The 17,066-nt window shown below is 52.1% G+C and overlaps 1 protein-coding gene across 2 annotated transcripts in view; it reads right to left on the bottom strand.

The window, feature by feature from the left end:
• Positions 1–10,154, bottom strand: part of CUEDC1 (CUE domain containing 1) — an 82,454-nt gene extending 72,300 nt beyond the window's left edge. For both annotated transcript variants that reach the window (XM_032320353.1, XM_032320354.1), the window contains exon 1: positions 9,841–10,154. The gene's annotated coding sequence lies outside the window, so the exon portion shown is untranslated. The remainder of the gene's footprint in view (positions 1–9,840) is intronic.
• Between the last annotated feature and the right edge of the window lie 6,912 nt (positions 10,155–17,066).

Raw genomic sequence — 17,066 nt, 5'->3', positions numbered from 1 at the left:
GGTGGCTCAGTTGATTAATCGTCTGCCTTCGGCTCAGGTCATGATCCCAGGTTCTGGTGATCGAGCCCCACCTTGGGCTCCCTGCTCAGCAGAAAGCCTGCTTCTACACACCCCTCCCATCCCCACTTGTGCACTCTATCTCTATCTGAAATAAATAAATAAATAATCTTTAAAAAAAGAAGAAGAAGAAGAGGAAGAAGGTGCCTGGCACCAACAAGCCATGTAATAAATGTTCGCTATTATCACTAGACCATTGCAATGATCCTCTGCGGTAGGGGGTATTATTACCAGTTCTGTTTGGCAGATGTGTTCTATAGCCATTTATTGTTATGGGTAAAATATAATAGCTTAAAGTTAGGAAAAATATACCTTAAAAAGTTAGGTGATCTGGGGCACTTGGGTCTTGACCTCAGGGTCGTGAGTTCAAGTTCCACACAGGGCTCCAGTTAGGTGATCTGCTCAGAATGACACAGTCGGTACGTGGCAGGGGTGAGACTCTATCTCTGATCTTGGACTCCAGGTCACACCCTCACCAATTTCACACTTTCACAAGCTCCCTCCCTTAAGCGGGGAAATTGAGAAGCGCCATGGATCAGCATCAAAAACAGATTTCAACTCTGTAATCCCCAGAGAGTGGCATCATCTCAGGGGACCATTGCACGATATGTCACATAAAGTTAATTTCCACTTGTTTTCGTAGTTTAAGGAAACACACCAAAGCAACCTCACAGAAGGTACCACCCCACCAAAAGGGACAAAAGACCACCCTCAAGGCCAAGGTTTATCCCAGCCTCAACACTAAAAGGGCTCCCTCGGGAGGCTCCTAGGCTGTCAGCAATTTGCAAAAAAGGTCAGTGCAAATCGTCTTGGAGCACATTTATACAGGCCTGGCCTAGGCCGTGTGGACTTCTGCCAAGCCGATAGTTTTTAAAAACGTGCACTGTCTTCACCCTTGAGAAACAGAAGCCAGGCTCCAGAAACATTTCCATTACACACAAAAGCCCGCAACTCATCAAAATGGGTGTTTCCAGTTTGAGGAGAACTCTTCCATAAAAACATCGAGAAACACCCCAACCTTTCCAGCAGAGGTAACCAACCTGGTATTTAGGGAACCTCTAAGCACGAGTAAATGATATTTGTGGGAACAAATTATTTGGTAAACATACGCTCCTGCCCAAAGTCTAATTATATCTAATAAATGGATTAAGCCCATCTCTTCCAGCTCTGCTGTGAACATTCATCACGAAGCGTCTACACACATGCTTCCACAAATGCTCTTCACGCGTAGATCTAGCCTGATGAAGTCACCTTCTGGCCATGCTGGAGAGCAAGCGAGGAGGGAAGAGCGTTTAGCATCGGAGCCCTGGCCTGACCCCTGGCTACCACGTGATTTCATAAGCCCATCATGAACATAACAACAAATGGCAGCAGCAACGGGTGGCGAACATTTATGCAGAACTTATGAATATGCCAAGCACTGTGTTAAGGACTTCGTAAGTATTTGATTCTCGTTAGCCATCATTACGGAATATCAATACTCTCACTGTGTGGGTCAGGAAACCAAGACTCAGAGAGACCGAGTGACGGTCCCAAGACCACGACAGCGAGTAGCAGGGGCCGCATTCAAACTCAGGTGCTTAACCACAAACCATGGGGCTTTTTGAGGTGCCTGGACGACCCAGGATTACAAATTCCTTTAGGAGCAGGCTGGGTGAGCTTCAAAATCCTTTCTGGCTTTAAAATTCAGTGATTCTTTCTTTTATTTATTTGTCATTTTTTAAAATTTATTTAGATTTTTTTTAGAGCGAGAGAGCACTCGAGAGAGCAGAGGAGGGCAGGGGAAAAGGGCAGAGGAGGGGAGCAAAGGGAAAGGGAGAGAGAGAATCCCAAGCAGGCTCCACACCTGGGGCTCAGTCTCATGGCCCTGAGATCACAGCCTGAGCCAAAAATCAACAGTCAGTTGCTCAACTGACTGAGCCACCCAGGCACCCCTTATTTATTTATTTATTTAAGATTTTATATTTTAAGGTAATCTCTAGGAGCACCTAGGTGACTCAGTCAGTTAAGCGTCTGCCTTCAGCTTGGGTCATGATCCTAGGGTCCTGGGATGGAACCCCCATCGGGGTCCCTGCTCAGCAGAGGGCCTGCTTCTCCCTCTGCCTCTCCCACTCTCCCTGCTTGTGTTCTCTCTCTTGCTCACTCTCTCTGTCAAATAAATAAATAAATCTTTAAAGAAAACAAAAAAGTAATCTCTACACCCAACATGGGGCTCAAACTCACAGCTCCGAGATCAAGAGCCACATGCTCTACCGACTGAGCCAACTGGGCACCGCAGTGGTTCTCTCTTTTAGAGATAAAATGAATTTATGACTTGGAGAATAAAATGCAGTGATGCGCTGGGACCACTAAGAGCGATGACACCTCTGTGTGCGCCTCCCCCAGATCCAGCCAGGGGAGGAGAACCGCTGGTTTTCTAGGATCACGATGCCCGGGAAATAACCAGACTGGCCCCAAACCGTCTCTGGAAAAATGAGCTTAAAGTTCGTACAGGATGCCCCAACTTGCAAGGGTCTGCAAGTTCTCAACTGTCAGGTCGCAGAATTTAATTCGACCTCTTCTTCTACCTTTTTTTTTTTTTTTTCCAAGGAAAGTCGGTTGCAAGGAAACGTGCACAGTGCGGGCTGGCTTGAAGGACACCAGTCCAGTGCATGTGGGCCCTGTGGCATCCTTACACCTTGCCTTCCTCTCAGGTCTACCCCTGCTCACAGAGAACCCACCTCATGCAGGTAATGTGTGTTCTACAACTTCCCCTTGACTTCCCAGCCCTGTGGCTCAGCAGTCAAATAACTGTGCTCTCTTGTGTCCTATGCACACTCGCTGATATCTTCACACACTCCCTCCCCCATCACCCATCCCAGTTTCCAGGCCCACAGACACTCCACGGCTTTCTTGCCCCACTCCTCTGATTCATCCTCTTTTCCTCCCTGCTCCGCACAGGAGTTCCCTGCCCGGCCACCTGGCCACTAGCCCCCACGGCCGGATGGGGAGACTCTGGCCCAGCTCGCCACCCCTCCAACCCCCCCGCAGCACGGGTCTTAGCTCGCCGGCTCGCTCGGCTCCTGGCACAGCCTGAAACCGAAACTAATCTCAGACCTGAACAAAATGAAATCATTTCCTATGCGTGATCGCCCTACATGACCACAGAGAATCTTCTCCCCGACAGAGCACCAAACCAGAGTTCTGTCAGGTCCCCCTGGAACCTACTGCTTCCTTAACAAACAAGGGACAACGGGGTCAGAGGAGGAAGCGGAGTGTTTTCTGCCTCTGCTTTGCTTTCATTGGCACGAGTCCACTTAAATTGACCCCAGCAAGCAAAGCCCACCACCCGGTATATTCAATGTTCAACAAGAGTTCATGCTTGGCTTTTTCTTAATCAGGTTTTTTTGTTTTTTTTTTTTTAAAGATTTTATTTATTTATTTGACAGACAGAGATCACAAGTAGGCAGAGAGGCAGGCAGAGAGAGGAAGGGAAGCAGGCTCCCTGTGGAGCAGAGAGCCCGATGCGGGGCTCGATCCCAGGACCCCAGGATCATGACCTGAGCCAAAGGCAGAGGCCCCAACCCACTGAGCCACCCAGGCACCCCTCTTAATCAGGTCCTCTTTGGAGAGCCAGCCTTGTTCTCTTCAGAGATCTCTGTAGACCTCTTGCCGAAGGCAGTTTAGATCACTCTATCATATGCTTTCCCTAAATCTGAAAAACACAGCCTTTACTTTAGTGCTAGGAACCACAACAACAAACCTCAAACATTAAAAAGGAACATTATAAATGAACATAACGTCAGCCCTTGACGATCTTTCAAAGAATTGTACGTTTTTGTTTTTGTTTTAATTTATTTGACAGGGAGAGAGAGACCACAAGCAGGCAGAGAGGCACGCAGAGAAAGAGGGGGAAGCAGGCTCTCCACTAAGCAGGGAGCCCGACATGGGGCTTGATCCCAGGACTCCGAGACCATGACCCAAGCCGAAGGCAGAGGCTTAATCCACTGAGCCACCCAGGTGCCCCAGAATTGTACGTTTTGAGGAAGATCTTAAACAGCATTGTATTCATTCGCCCTGTTGCCCCAGCATGCTTTGGGACCCCCTTCTCTGTGGCTGGGGGCATTAGATGATTCTGCTGCTGGCTTAAGCAAAACACACAACTGGAAGGACAAGGGCACCGGCCCAGCAAGTGTATGGTGAAAGAGCAGTAACTTTTGGATCGTCTGCAATTTACTTTTCATTCGGCAAAGTTTCCTGAGGGCCCCAGATGCGTCCCCAAAGCCCTTCTAGGGGCCAGGCCAGCAGGGTGACGAAGACAACTCATTAGCTCCATCAGGGAACATCATTCTCAGAAACACCTGAGCGAAGCTGGTACTCTCCAGCACCAACAGCCCAAAGGTCAACCACTTGCGGGTTTCCAGCAGCCCTCCTCACAAGGCTTGGCCTCCACCCTGCGGCCCGCCCAGGAAGCAGCCCCTTTGACCGGGATCCGCGCAGGGCAAGACCCAAGCTGCTGGGCTTGGCTCACCAGCTAATGGATAAGCCACTCCGTGTTACAGGGTATTCTTCAGTCACTTCCTTGGTAAAATAAGGAGTTAGGCCACACTTCAGCAATCTTCTAGCTCAAAAATTCCAGTTCCTCTTACCCTCCTATTCTTGAGCTGACACAGACCTCCAGGGGCCTCTACTTCATCTTCCTGTCTCCAGATGAAACATCTTAAACCACCAAGATAAATGAAACTTGTTCCCATTTCTAAAGACCTTTGGGGGAGGCCATTCCCCTCCGCTCCTATGAGTCACTTGTTCTCACATCTCACGTCCGATCGGCAAGGAACATCTTCCTCATACCTTACTTGGGTCCTTCTGCTGCTTGCATACATTTGCCTCTGGTTCTGCTTCTCAGTTCGGAGAGACAAGAGTGAATCACGGAGCTCTGAGCAGTAACTTTTTTTGAAAATGTTTTTTAAGTTATCTCTACACCCAACCTGGGGCTCGAACTTACTACACTGAGCTCAAGCGTTGCAGGCTCTACGGACCGAGCCAGCCAGGCGTACTCTGAGCAGTCACTCTTAGGAGATTTTTATTTCTTCTTCAGCAACATCACTGCACACATTATAAGGGGTGACTCTTAAAAACCACAAGACATCGAGGAAGCCAACTGCATTTCCCGGTTCCTGACTCATCCTGGCCAGCGTGTAGCTGGATCCAGAAAATTCTGCCTGCGGTTCTAATCAGAGTTCGTAAAGTGATGTCCTCCATGGCCAGATCAAAAGCCCTGGAGACAGGAGCCATCTTGTCCTCACTCATCTCCAGTGCCCCCCTCTTGCAGAAACCTTCCCTTCCCCAAATCTTCTGGCTGGCAGAGCGTCCTCTCTGCAGAGCTTCGTCTCACTACAGTACTTGTCATGGCAACTGGAGTTCTAGGCTAACATATCTGTGTCCCCTACTAGACCACAGGCATCCTGCGGGCAGGGGCTGTGTCTTCATGACCTCTGTACTCAGGGTCAGGCCCCAGTAGAGTGCCTGGCCCTTGGCCAGTGGTTCTCAGCAGACTGAACATTCCAAGCATGTTCCAATGATGTCTGAACGTTGCATGGGCAGCTCTTCAAGCATAGAACCCCTTCAACCTCCCTCCCATTCCCACCCTTCTATCTTCCACACCTCTCTCCACCCCTAGCCCAGGAAGCAGTCCCTCTAATAATTTCTCTAAGGATGGAAGCTCTGTAGCCAGGCCTCTTGGATTCAAATCCTGGCTCTCCCACCTTCTAGCCATGTGAACTTGGGCAAGTTATTTCACCTCTTTACATGTTTCTTGGCTGAAAAAATAGATATCACATCTCATAGAGTCTTTTGAGAATAAAATGAGCATGAGAAGCAGTTGAAACAGGGGCTGACCCATAGTCAGTGCTCGGTGAGTGTTAAAATGACCATTTCCCCAATTCCTTCCTTCCGGAACCCTCCTCCACACCGCAGCTTCCACTCTTGACTGCATCTTGGGCCTGTCCCCAACCCCATTAGACTCCCCTCCTCCAGGCCCATTTTCCCCTATTCCTCCAGGACCAATGTTAGCATCAACATAAAAGCTGTGCAACTCTTCTAACTTGTTATGAGCCTCTCCCCCACCCCCAACCCCCACCAGTTTACAGGGCAAAGTCTCCAAAGAGAAGGGAGAAGAGTTCGTTCCACAGCAGGGCTACAGATGACGCTGAGTCATTCTGCACCCCAGCTGTGCTGCTTTCTTGTCACCCTTGACATTTCAGGCTCCCCATCTCCCCATCACACAGTCCCCTTTGCTCATAATTCAAAACCCTCACCCCACTCCATCTGACCCCTTCTCAAGCCAGCCTCTGCCTCTACAGTCTTTACCAAAGATTTTCCTTAACAATAGAAGTCTCAGAACATTAGCACCCATGTGCGGAATAGTAATAATTAATAATCGCTTCTGCACTAAGGAAGTACACTACACTCTTTGGTATACAGGTTAGATCTCCTTCCACACTTTCTAAAGCTGAGAGACTGAAGCATTTACAAAATCAGAATGGAAGATGAAGGGCTGGGACTTTCACTGTAGATCCTACACTCTAAACTACTGGGCTTCAATGCGGAAGGGCTCAAAGGAGCCCCAGTGGCCTCCTGGGGGAGGAGGTTAGAGGGAGCTGGAACTTTTTTCTCCCACCCATCATTCCTCAAAGACACTGGGTGCCACCATCACAGAAATGAAAAGGTCACATTTTACAAGGGAGTTTATGTTTGCAGGCCATGTTCTAGCATTTATCATTTATGACAGGTTTTAAAAATAAGAGTCCTCGCCGCATGATTAGGAGTGCGTTATTCTGCTCTGACACATGGGAGGTGCTCCCCGGGAGGCTGCAAGCAGAGCTATCAGAGAGGCACGGAGTCAGCCACCACAGCCAGAATCCCAACTTCACCAACAGGTGCTGTCTATTGCAGCAGCGGACAGACAAGTCCTGGCCATGGAGGAATGTGAATTTTTAGTTGCTGCCACAGGACCCTTACATCTCACCAAGACAACCTCCAAGTCCCAAGTTCAGGAACTTAGACCACTACCTCTCAAAGGCCCTCTATGGCTCTTACTTCCAGTAGGCCTAGAAGCCAACAAAAATGGAGGCCTCTCCTCCTCCAGGCCATGTTGTATAGTCGGGGTGATCCCTGTCTGACTCCCAGCTTCCTGTCCCCAAGACTTTTGCCGCTTATTGCTGCAGGGTTGGGGGGCGGGGCGATTGTCAATCAAGGCAGAGTAGAAGGAGGAAGCTCTCAAGGAGGACACAAGTGTGAGCACTACTATATACTGAATACTGTGCAGGAGAGTTAAACAAAGCAAAATTCCCATGAGCTACCTCTGTATGGGGGCACTTGAGCCTAGGAAGGGCTTCCCAACACTGAAGCAGAGAAGTCAGAGATGGCCGATCTTACCAAAGGCTCTCCCAGGTCCCCAGCCAATGTAGACACCACAAACCTGAGCAGCCAAACTCAGGAGCTCCAACTAAGAAAGACAAGGTAGGCCACACTTCCTGGGGGTGCACTGGGATTGGTGACAACCATAGTCTCTGCTCCCACTTGCCTTTTAAAGTCCAGCGGATCTAAGGAAGCTGCAGTAACCAGCTCCCGGCCTTGAACAACTCTGCCCCAAAACCTCGGCAAGAGGAGGAGTGTTCTCACACTTACATTCCCTACCGCAGCTCTTTCTCCCACCTCACCCCCACTTCCCCAAGATAAGCCAGGGCTCTTAAAGCGCCTGGCTCCTACACCCAGTAGAAACACCAGAATATCCATCCCATGCCCTAACCCTCATATTTGCCTCTAATTCAGTAGCACTGTGGCGCCGGCTCTGGCCCTTCCCACCACATAGCAAAATCAGCCCCTGGAGAAGCCCCCCACCCTACACATCTGCCCCCATCCTCTGGCTAATTATAGAGATCCAGGATCTGGTCCAGAGGTTCCCAGGCCTCTATGGCCACAAGCCCAAAGTTGCATGAGAAGGTCATGAGAAAAGACCTCTTGGGAGGTCTGCTCTTCGCACCCTGGATTCTTCACTGACCGGCCACAAAGGAGGGAACTGTTCTGAACGGCCTATGCCGGACCAGACTGTGGATCAGGGGTCTTGAAAGGGGTTCCAGTTCCAAGGGGTACGGTAACATTCTGAGAGTGCCTACAGAATGTGTCCCTGCATGCATGTGTGCTTGAGGCAGGAGCAGTTGGCGCTTTCACCAGATTCTCAAAGGGGCCCATGACCCCAGCCTGTGGCCCCAAGGTCCCACCTCGTCATAGTATCGCTCCTAGGCCATCCTAGCTGGCCAAGGTCCCTCTCCTGTTTAAGGATGTGCCCAAGCCTGAGACACCACTCCTGTTCCCTTGTCTTCTGCTCCTTCCAGGTGCAGAAAGGGGACACGAGTGTCTCCGACCCAACAGTCCTGCACACACCCTTCAGCCTCTGGGTGACCTGAGCCAGGTTTCTCTCTCTCTTCCAGAGAGGCCACCCTCTGTTCAGAATAGAGGTCCCAACGACATTAACCCTTGGCAAGGGAGAGGGTCCAGTTTCACACTTGATCCCACGAGGGGACCAAATCTCATGGTAAGAGGACTCCTCTATGAGAGAAGCCTGTGTCCCTCACCTCCTTCAGGGGGCCACCCCGACCCAGGCTGTAAAGATGAGAATGCCTGCCAAAGAAAAGGGATGAGAGGCCAGAACATCTCCCTGAATCCTTTCTCCTGGACCAGGTGGCTCAGGGTGCTGCAGGATAACCAACAGGAAGGGTGATTCCCCACGCTCAGTGGCACTCCTGCTCAGGGGCCAGGTGGGGAGTGAGGTAGTCTCCTTGCATCCAGTGCCACCTCTATGACATCTTATTTCTAAACTCCCAGTCATTCCCCTCACCCTCCACGCTCACCCAATCCATCCATCAATCAATCAATAATGAAATAAATATTAAGGGAAAATCTAAAACCTCCTTCCCCCTAAAACAAATTCCTCTCCGGGAATTTATTTTCCATATAAATTTCCTACAGCCCAAACTTCTTTTAAGGGGAAAAGAAATGGCCAAGCCTGGGCTGGGTGTAAGGCAACAATGCAAGGAGAAACTGAAAAGGAAAGAATGAATAAACGCCATCACCAGCCCCCTGGAGCTTAGAGCCCGGGGCACACCGAGCCGGAGGGGCGGGGGGAACAGGGGCGGGGACAGCGCGTTCTGAACTTTCCCTAGCGAGCCACCGGGAGATGCGGCTCCCAGGGGACCGGGTGGGACCAGAAAGGGCTGAACCGACCTGTGACACCCGCGGGGACAGGAAGCCAGCCTCCCCTCCTCCTAGAAGGAGCTCTGACCCCGGCAGGCGCCCCCCACCAGCCAGCGCCCCCAGGCCGGAGCAGCGCTGCGACGGGCGCCCACACAAAAGGGGGAGCGGCCGGGGCGGGGGCTCAGGGCGGCGCCGGCCGGAGGAGGCCTCGCTGTCCTTCCCCGCGCCGCCCGCCGGCCCGCGACCACCCCCCTACCTCCGAGCCCCGCTCCCCACCCCCCACCCATGGTGCCCGCCCGGCCCGCGCACCCACGGCCTGGGCGAGGAGGGTGGGAGTCGAGGGGAGGGGGCGAGGGCCGGGACCCCGCCGCGTGTGCGCCCGGGGCGGCGCGGGCTCCGTGGGAGCCGCGGCGGCAGCGCCGGGAATCAAACTCGCGCCCGCCCGGCCCTCCCGGCGGCGCCGCGGCGATCCGCTCCCGAGAAGGTGGGGCCGCCGGGCCGGGCCGGGCCGGAGGCGACTCGCGCTGGGGAGCGAAGGGAGGGTCTTACCGAGCAGCCGCCACGCGCGTCCGCTCCCCGCGGGCCAGAGGGGGCCGGCGGGCGGGGGAGGGGCCGCGATCCGGCGGCGGTGGCAGCAGTGGCGGCGGCTGGGCCGGCGCGGCGGCTCGGCTGGGGCGCGGGAGGCGGAGAATGCGAGGCGAGGCCAGCTTCCTAGCGGCGGGCGGCGAGAAATGCAGCTGTCCCTGCGCGGCCGCCGGCGGGGCCACAAGTGGGGCCGCGCGGGGAGGAGCGGGGCCGCGGGCGGGGCGCGGGCCGGGCCGCGGCGCCCCCAGACCCGCTCCGAGGCCCGACCCCCTCCGAGAGAGGAGGGGAGCGGGAATGGGGTGGAGGAAGCCGGAGGAAGCGGGGTCGGGGGGTGGGCACCGGGGCAGTTAGAAAGGTTCCCCCCCTCACCGTGTTCCCCCTCCGCGCCTGCCGCCGTGAGTCCCCGCTGGCGGGCCGGAGCGCGTGAGAGAGGAGCCTCGGTCTCCCCGCACAGGGCGGATTGCGGGGCGTCCTGCCCCTCCCTCCCTCCTCGCTTGGGGACCGGCGCCGGGAAGGCGACCCCGGAGATGGGGAGAGGGGGTGGGGAGGGGGACCCGAGCCCTCGGCTGGGAGGGGAACCTAAGAGCTGGGCCGCCCCCCACACACACACACCCGGGTGCGGAGTGCAGTCGCACATTTGGGCCCGGGACGGCTGGGGTATGGGGGAGGGGCGGCCCCTGGGAGTCAGGGTTCCGGAAAGGAAACCCAACGCTGAGGTCAGAGGAGATGGTGAGGAGGGGATCAGGATATCGAAGGTGTTACCCATCACACATCATCAGATCCCTCCTGCCATGTCCCCAGCTCCTCCCGGCATCCCCGGTTACTTCGGGGGCTCCTGAGCCCCGAGATTTTCCACAGAAAAACTTGTTCAATAAATGGGAAATCAACTTTGTTCTTTCTCCACGTGGTTTGCTTTCAGACTCCCAATTTGAGGGTAGGAAGGGTGGGGCAGGTGGGGACAGCCCAGCGGCCTGCACTGAAGAGGCCCTTCTTGGGAGCTCTGAAGAGGGTACAGTTCGGGGTCTGCACCCTCCTCTGAGACAAGCGGGCCTTAGAGGCCCACTTCCCATCTGGGCCCAGACTCCAGGGAATACCCCCCTCTCTTCTCTTGAGGGCTGGCCGTCCCCTAGCTCTGCGGAGACAGATCAGCTTGCTCAGCCACAAAGACATCTGATGGTAAAAACCACAAACCAAAGTGCCCCAGTCACCGTGTGTTTCCATCATTTGCATGTCAAGGGAAAGTTTCTTTAGCGAGTTGGGAACCTGGGAGTTGGGGGGAAACCTCAGCCACACCCTCCCTGGGGAGGTTCCACATCAGGTTACCTGATGGGCGCAGCTCCAGAACTAGGTTCCCAGACCCTCTGAGGATCTCCAGGCTCCTCCCACCCCCTCTTCTCATGCTCCTTCACTTGGAGATACATTGATTTCTGGGGCGGGGCCTTGAAACCCCTGGAGGTAGTCCCTAGACCCCAGGTTAAAGATCCTTAATCTAGACAGACTGATTCAAGCCTCTATGCTGATTCCTGGCTGCGGTCCTGAAGTTGTGACTGAGGGCTTGGGGCTGACCCTCCTTGCCAGTCTTCTAGATCAAGTCATTGCAGGGGTTACCTCACTCCCACCCACAGCGCAGTTCATCTGCCCCTTTTCTGCTTACTTGCAGGATCCTTCTGCAGTTCCTCCCTGTCACCTTGGCATTTCAGAGCCGCAAAATGCATGGGCAAACTTGGATACCCCTCTTTGCATTCCCCTCTGAGTGTCCATAAAATCTTTTAATGAATTATTAATAGAGTCATCAAATGAAACCAGTGACTCGTATGGATGCTCTTCCTTAAAGGCCACTTTTTGGGTATTGCTAACCTACTCTTCCATTCAGGGCTGTCTTCCTGGAAACTTTTCCTCAGTTCCCTCCCCTGCCTCTCACAGGCCCCTGGGTAACCTCCCTCACTCCCGCCACTGCCTCTGAGCTGTGAGCTCCCCGGGGTTCCCAGGCCAGGCCTTCAGGTCCCCTGGACATCTCACAAGCAAGGAGTCTGGAATCCAGCTCAGAGCCCTTCCCTCCCCAAGCCTGCTCCTCCTCCTCTGGCGTGGCAGCTGGAAACCTCAGTCCTCAGTTTCCTTTGACCTACATTCTATTGACTATCTTATTCCCCAGCTTCTGCCCTGGGTCAGGCAGAATAAGTCTAAGCTCATCTCAGAGGATGAGATGTCCCTGCACTTTCAAGCCCAACCCTCCTGCTCCAGGAGACTCCACCAGTTCTTTCTTTCTCCCCTTCTGTCTGCTACATACCTACAAACCTGAAGGATGCTCCCCTTTTAAGAAGCCCTTTACCGGATCCTGCTCTGCCCTGCCCTCAGGCCACACCCTGGTTCTCTCTTGCCTATTCCTCGATAGGCTTCCTCTAAAAAGAAACCAGACATACTCTGTCAGATTCCTCAGCCCCCCTGGATCCTATAGTCTGACCTCTTCCTCCAGCATTCTGGGGACAGACAGCTCTCAGCAGGGGGCACCAACCAGCACCCCCCCCAAGTCATTTCCACCCAGGGCCTCCTCCCTGCCCTATTCTACCCCCTTGCAATCCTCCATGCCCTTGAAATTGTTTTCCTACCAGCTCCTGCCTTTCTTTGGCTCTGCCTGCTCCAAGAGCTTCTCTGGGGCACAATCCTCTTTAGTTTCCCTGAGATTCCACTGTTCCACTTACTTGCGGCATGTCTCCAGAGCAGTTACTGAACTTTCTTTGTGCCTCCATTTCCTCCCTTATATTTGGAGCTCACACAGTGCCTACCTTAAAAAATTATGGTGAGAATGAAACCAGTCCACACGTAGAGTGCCCAGAACACTGCCTGACACATGGAATGTTCTAGAATGGATAGCATCGTCGTTACTGATAATGGCATTAAGGCATCTGCTGTCAGCCATCTGTGGCGCCGTCCCCTTCCGGTACCATCTCCCTCTCCTGAGCTCCTGACTGGAATGCATGGCTGCCATGGACAGGCTGGCCCAGAGCCACCTCACCTCCAGCATGGCCAGCCTGGAACCCATGACCTCCACATCCTCCTTTGCCAGTTGCCTGAAGGTGGGCACCTCACATTCATTTGAGCTACCAACCTCACAGGCTGCCTTTCTCCTCTCCTGCTTTAAACCCCTGAGTAAATTCAGGGCCTTCTACTTCTTAATTTCTCTGGAATCTGCCCCCACCCCTGCCTTCCAATCCATCCCCTCCAGGTGCACTTATCTGCTAAAGCCGAGACTGCCCATGTCTCTGTCTTGTTGAAAGACATGGATGACACCCCATGGCTTGGAGAATAAAATCTAAATTCATTCAAGAGGCCCTTCCCGGTCCTCTCCCTCTCCCCCCATGCTAGAACAGTCAAGACCACTTGCTGTTCCCACAGAGGAAATGGGAAGGTGAGGAAAGTTTCTGGCCAAGTCTATGGCTATATTAAGCACAGATAAAATGGGGGTGTGTCTGCCATGTCCCACGTCTGCCATGAGGCTGAGGCTGCTGGAGAGCTGTGTGGCTCAAGCTTGGAGACAGCGGGTCTCAGCTGGACCCCAGGGAAAACAGGACATTTCCCTCCTGGGACCCCGCAGCCCCACACAAATGCTGGGGCACACATTGTGGACAAGAACACGTGGCTGTGGCTGTGGAAACAACCACATTGTCTCAGCCACCAAGAGACCCTCTCCTTTTACAATCACCAAAAAGCCGCTTAATCAGTCCAGAGGTGGAAAAGAAAGTGGTGTAAACATCCAGATAATTTGGGTAATCCTATCCTTTCCTCCATCTTCACGGATCTGACCAAGAAACTCAGAGGAGTAACAGTGGTAACACATGGGAACTTTGAAAAAACACATGGGTGAAACATGGGAACAATGGAAACATTTTTTACTTTAAAAAAATGCGGAAACAACCCCCTCCCAGGATGGTAACTAGATGAATGCCTGTGGGATTGACTTCCCAGTCTGACTTCATCTGAGAGGACCCCCGGGCTCCTCACCCTTTTCCCAGAGCCCCAGCATGAATGCCATGCCTCTAGCACTTTCTGAGAACCTTCCTTCCCTTACATAGTGAACCACTCCCTGGGGGTCCCTCTGCCCCTCCTACTGGGTTGGGGTATTATAGTTACTCTCCACATGAGCTCCTGGGAGGCAGGGGGTGTCTTCTGTCTCAGTCACTGCACCTCCTAGTCTGGCAGGCCCCATGAGCTGAGTCTGGATCTTCCTCAACTTATAGTGGAGTTCCATCCAATAAAGGCATCATAAATTGAAATTATTGTAAGTCAAAAATGCATTGAATACATAGAAACTACTGAGCTGCCCTAACTGTGCTCAGAACACTGACTTCAGCCTCCAGCTAGGCAAAGTCACCTTCCCCAAAGCCCACTTGATAATCAAGTGTTGACTATGTCATGTAGTTGATTGAATACTGTACTGAAAGTGAAAACAGAATGGTTGTGTGGGTACACAATGGTGATTGGTACATTTCAGTTGTGACACTCCCAATCTCGGGGCTGGCTGGGAGCTGTGTCCTGCTGCCTCGTATCATGGGAAAGCATAGCACTCGCTAGCCCGGGAAAAGATCCAAATTCACAATTCAAATTACAGTTTCTACTGCATGCCTATGATCTTTGCACCATCATAAGTCAAAACATCACAAGCTGGACCATCGAAACTCAGGGGCTGTCTGTGAGTATTTGCCGAAGGACAGACCTCTGACTGGTGGGTGAGATGCATCTGGCTTGCCCTTACAAACACCGGTCTTTTCTTCACTGATACCAGTTTGTAAGGTTCCAGGGGTCCTGCCCTCCTATCCAGCAGCTGCCAGCTTGTCCTCTACAAGGCAGTGGGATGGAAATCAGGCATGCATAAATGGAATTACAGGTGACCATTAAGATTATTTGTAAAGAATATTTAGTGTCTATAAAGATGCTCATGAGGGGCGCCTGAGTGTCTCAGTCAGTTAAGCCTCTGCCTTTGGGTCAGGTCATGATCCCAAGGTCCTGGGATTGAGCCCCACATCAAGTTTCCTGCTCAGTAGGGAGCCTGCTTCTCCCTCTGCCTCCCGCTCCCCCTGCTTGTGCTCTCTCTCCCTCTGTCAAATAAATATATAAAATCTAAAAAAAAAAAAAAAAAAGTTCATGATATGTTATGCAAAAGGGAGGCAACAAAACAGTTTATGCAGTACGAGCCCATTTATCTTTATTTAGTTAATTATAAACATAGAAGAAAATATGTCAACTTATTAACAAGTTGTTAGATGAGAGTTTTATATATCACTTTTATTTTATTAATAATTATTATTAATGGGGCACCTGGGTGACTCAGTGGGTTAAAGCCGCTGCCTTCGGCTCAGGTCATGATCTCAGGGTCCTGGGATCAAGCCCCGCATCAGGCTCTCTGCTTTGCAGGGAGTCTGTTTCTTCCTCTCTCTCTGCCTGCTTCTCTGCCTACTTGTGAACTATGTCTGTCAAATGAATAAATAAAATCTTTAAAAAAAAAATTATTATTATTAATTAGAGATGCCTGGGTGGCTTAGTTGATTAAGCATCTGACTCTTGGTTTCAGCTCAGGTCATGATCTCAGGGTCTGAGACGGAGCCCTGTGTGGGGCTCCCAGCTCAGCAGGAGTCTGCTTGGGGTTCTTTCTCTTTCCCCCTCTGCCATGCTTGCTCACAGCATGTGTTCTCTCTCTCTAAAGTAAGTAAATAAACAAATAAAATCTTTAAGAATGTAATTATTAGTGGTATTTTTCTCGACTTCCTAAATTTCCTACAGTGACCATACTTTCCTTTATAATACTATATATGCATCTGCCTATACTGAGCCTTCAGGATCCCTGTGATGGAAAGGAGGGAAGTCAAACATAAATACCTTTCCTCCATAATCGAGGTTTTGTTTTTGTTTTAAGATTTTTTATTTATTTGACAGGCAGAAATCTCAAGTAGGCAGAGAGGCAGGCTCCCTGCTGAGCAGAGAGCCTGATGAGGGGCTCAATCCCAGGACCCTGAGATCATGACCTGAGCTGAAGGCAGAGGCTTAACCCATTGTGTTTAACTTAGGTGGCTTCAACCCAGTTCCAAGACCATTTTTGTCTACCTCCCACATACCCCTACTGAGACCCCCTCAAAATGGACAGTATATGGCCCCTCCTCACCCACTAAGTCTAAAGGGAGAGTAGATGCAGAGCTGCCAGCAACTAATCCAAGGAAGAGCGTGACACTGATGGACTTCAAGGTGTGAGCGGAGGGCCCTGGGGCCGCACAGGGAGGAAGTGGCGCGTTCTCATGGGGAGAGGGCAGAGAGGGCGCCTTTGATGGTCTGTCTTCTGGGCCAGGCCCGGAAAGCAGGAAACAGTCGTAACTGAGGAGAAGAGTACTGCATCTGGGGCACAGCTGGAGCAGGGGCACAGAGCTGGGGGTGCTGTGGCGGGCTTGGACATGGGTGAACACCGCTGAGGCCAGAGTGCAGAGAGGATGGGCTGGCAACAGCAGCAGGGGGTGCGTGACGGGTGTGGGGCTAACACAGCGGGATGAGGCTGGAAGGGGGAGCAGGGCTGACTGTGAATGGCGTGGAACAGCAAACTAAGAAAGCTGCAGACAAGGGCTATGCTACAGGCTCAGGCCTGGATTTCAAAAAAGAATATTCATGTGTACTTCGAGTTTCCTGACAATGACACAGGTTGAGGCGGAGAGGTCCCTGAGTCCTGCACCAGGCCAGCTCCTGCAGAAAGCTAGCCTGGAGCTGAGCGTTTGGTATAAATATGTCAGAGAGGCTAGAGGTTCAGTCCTCTCTAGCAGCAGCAGATTCCTTCTTCCTCCTAAATGCTCCCTAAACCATGGTGTAGTGGTGAAGCATCCAGACCTTTGAGCCAGTCAGACCAGGGTATAAATAAATCCCTCCTGTGCCACTGTTTGCCGCGGAATACTTAACCTGAGTCTCAGTTTTCTCAGGTCTAAAATGACAGTAAGAATATTATCTTTCTCCTCACTAGAAATAATAATAGTATGGGCCGCCTGGCTGGCCTAGTCATTAAAACCTGAGACTCTTGATCTCAGGGTTGTGAGTTCGAGCCCCATGTGGGACATAGAGATCACTTAAAAATTAAAAAAAAAAAAATAGATGAGAAAGTTTTGCAAACATTTGCAATGTGTCTGACCTTGCTTTAAGCACTTTTGCACATATTAGCTCGT

This window comes from Mustela erminea, chromosome 18 (assembly GCF_009829155.1).
Source record: "Mustela erminea isolate mMusErm1 chromosome 18, mMusErm1.Pri, whole genome shotgun sequence".
Taxonomy (NCBI): domain Eukaryota; kingdom Metazoa; phylum Chordata; class Mammalia; order Carnivora; family Mustelidae; genus Mustela; species Mustela erminea.
This window is presented reverse-complemented; position numbering and strand designations above follow the sequence as displayed.